General features: G+C 37.5%; 1 long non-coding RNA gene across 1 annotated transcript; it reads right to left on the bottom strand.

Annotated features, from left to right (window-relative positions):
- Window positions 1-513: 513 nt before the first annotated feature.
- LOC148378115 (uncharacterized) lies at window positions 514-2,623 on the bottom strand. The gene is made up of 3 exons (XR_015856161.1): window positions 2,427-2,623; window positions 2,226-2,303; window positions 514-661 (listed from the first exon to the last, which is right to left on the bottom strand). It is a non-coding gene; the product is annotated as an uncharacterized LOC148378115 (long non-coding RNA).
- Between the last annotated feature and the right edge of the window lie 592 nt (window positions 2,624-3,215).

Here is a 3,215-nt window from a genome sequence, read left to right as displayed (position 1 = left end):
TGATAATCTACCAAATCTTTGAATTGAAGAATTTGTGATTTAATTAATAGCTTGTTCAGGGTAATCAGACTTGTATATAATTCTAATGGCCTTCTTTTGAAAACTATTCTGAATTACAACTTTGGATCTTATATTACTTTGCAACAATCTACTCCGTGACAGATTAGGCAGTATAATCACATATGTTAACTTCAGTGCCCACACTGTATTTATTTATGGTTATTTGTTAAATCAAGTACTGTTAGACATGAAATAGGAAGTGTTTAACATAAATGTTATGGCTACTCACCATTGTAGCTCGCTCCTGGTCAATGATACGAGCCTCTTCTTGCAGTGGAAAACTTGCAGCCAACAAACACCGTGGAACCTAAAGGAATGAAATTAAACATTAACATTTCGCCTCGACCAATTTTCACACGTACAACGCAACGCGGCTACACTTCTGCTATTACAAACGTAAATCTCCTTAAACACAATGAGTGTTACTTACCGTGTACGCTCTAGACGGTCCAGTTGCAAGCAGAAAATAAAGATATTTCTGTTGATAATCGTCGCTGCTCAGTGGCTCACGGCCATCGCGCCAACAGATTTGAATTTTGGCGGAGGTTCGGGCAATTACGTCATATCCGCGGCATTTGACTGCGACGTAATACCCGCTTATCTGAAACGGCAGTTAAAAGTAGAGTTACATCAAGTTTTCTTGGAACCTAAACGAATGAAAGAAAACTATCATTTGGCCACAACCAACATTCACAGATACAACACAACGTGCGGGGTTGAGGTTAAAGATTGAGTGAAGGGCCCTCGTTTTAAACTACTGTTTTGAAAAGGAGTGGGAACAAGTAAGACGTATTTAATTTATTTAATGGGAAGTAGTAAGACTTATTAAATTTATTTAATCTACTTTTCTTCCCAGGCAAAATTTGATGTGCTGCAATTCCAAATTTCCAAAGTGAATGAAGGAATGAAGTCCTTTAAATTATGATTTTGTATAAATACTAGGCATTAACACAAAATCGACGGCACAAAATGGGCAGACTTTACTTGTTTGAAAAGGACTGGTTACAAGACAGACTTTTTTAATTTATTTAATGGGAAGAAGACTTATTTAGTTTAATTGATCTATTTTTGTTCCCTGCCAAAATTCGATTTGCTGCAATTCCAAATTTCCAAAGTGAATGAAGGAAAGAAGTCGTTTAAATTATGATTTTGTTTAAATACTAGGCATAGACACAAAATCTACGGCACAAAATGGGCAGACTTTACTTGTTTGAAGAGGACTGGTTACAAGACAGACTTTTCTGATTTATTTAATGGGAAGAGGACTTATTTAGTTTATTTAATCTATTTTTGTTCCCTGGCAAAATTGGATTTGCTGAAATTGTATTTTGCCAAATCTCGATTTGAGACCTGATAGGAAGTATTAAACGCTTAGTTAAATCAATACAAGTTGGTAATAAGAGCGAGTAATGTTGGTTGAACCGATGAATGAAGGTTGAAAGCAATTTAAATTATGACTTTGTATAAATACTAGATATTAACAGAACATCTACTGCGCAAAATGGGCAGAGTTTACTTGTTTGAGAAGGAGTGGCTTATTCAAAACTAAGATTTATGTAATCTGTTTGTTCCCAGGCAAAATTGGATGTGATGCAATTCCAAATTTCACCACATGATGGTGCCCAATTTTGACTTCATAGGACATATTAAACACTTAGCTTGTTATTATGTTCAAGGTAATCAGATTTGTTTATCATTCTAATGGCCTCTTCAAAACTATTCTGGATTACTACTTTGGATCTATTCTACATTACTTGGCAACAACATACTCTGTAACAGATTGGGCAGTATAATCACATATGTTAACTTGAGAGTGCCCACACTCAATCTACTTATCGTGATGTGTTAAATCAATTACTGTTAGACATTATTTGTCTGATAATCTACCAAATCTTTGAATTGAAGAATTTGTGATTTAATTAATAGCTTGTTCAGGGTAATCAGACTTGTATATAATTCTAATGGCCTTCTTTTGAAAACTATTCTGAATTACAACTTTGGATCTTATATTACTTTGCAACAATCTACTCGGTGACAGATTAGGCAGTATAATCACATATGTTAACTTCAGTGCCCACACTGTATTTATTTATGGTTATTTGTTAAATCAAGTACTGTTAGACATGAAATAGGAAGTGTTTAACATAAATGTTATGGCTACTCACCATTGTAGCTCGCTCCTGGTCAATGATATGAGCCTCTTCTTGCAGTGGAAAACTTGCAGCCAACAAACACCGTGGAACCTAAAGGAATGAAATTAAACATTAACATTTCGCCCGGACCAACATTCACACGTACAACGCAACGCGGCTACACTTCTGCTATTACAAACGTAAATCTCCTTAAACACAACGAGTGTTACTTACCGTGTACGCTCTAGGCAAAATTGGATGTGATGCAATTCCAAATCTATCTGAAACGGCAGTTAAAAGTAGAGTTACATCAAGTTTTCTTTTTTAATCAACACAATCATTTACAACCGTTGAACAGAAAGAATCGTCGAAATTCGACGTCCCCCACAAACGCCACGCTCACTCGCTTTTCAGGGCAACAAAAGTACTTCTTTTTAAAAACGATGAGTTGTACTTACCGTGTACGCTCTGGACGGTCCAGTTGCAAGCAGAAAATAAAAATATTTCTCTTGTTAGTCGTATGTTACCATCCGCTGTGTCTTTGTCAACATCGCCGCCATTTTCCTACTTCCTGCTGCGAGCCACGCCCACGGATTTAAATTTGGGCGGAAGCTCTTTCCATTGGCGTCGTTTTCGCGTATAGCAAATCCGATTGGTTGGGAAGGGGGCACGGTTATGCAGCCGAGGAGTCCTGTGATCGGTGGGATGTAAAGTAGGCGTCGACGTCACGTCCGCGTCACGTGACCACGACGTGGCAGACGTCAAATAGCAACCGCTGTTTTGTTTAGTAGACTTACAGTTGTTATGCATTGACATAATGGCGCACACACCAAATAGATTTAAATAAATTAAATAATTCTTCTGCCCACTCTCTTTTAAACAAGTTAACTCTCCCCGCGGATTTGAATTCCGGCGAAAGTTACGCCCATCGACGTCACGTATGTCACGTGACCACGACGTGGCAGATGTCATATAGCAACCGCTGTTTTGTTTAGTAGATTTACAGTTGTTATGCATTGGCAT

The sequence above is a fragment of the Syngnathus floridae genome, unplaced genomic scaffold (assembly GCF_059516105.1).
Source record: "Syngnathus floridae isolate MCC-2025c unplaced genomic scaffold, RoL_Sflo_1.0 HiC_scaffold_64, whole genome shotgun sequence".
Lineage (NCBI taxonomy): Eukaryota > Metazoa > Chordata > Actinopteri > Syngnathiformes > Syngnathidae > Syngnathus > Syngnathus floridae.
The sequence above is the reverse complement of the archived record's forward strand: the minus strand, read 5'-3'. Positions and strand labels throughout refer to the sequence as shown.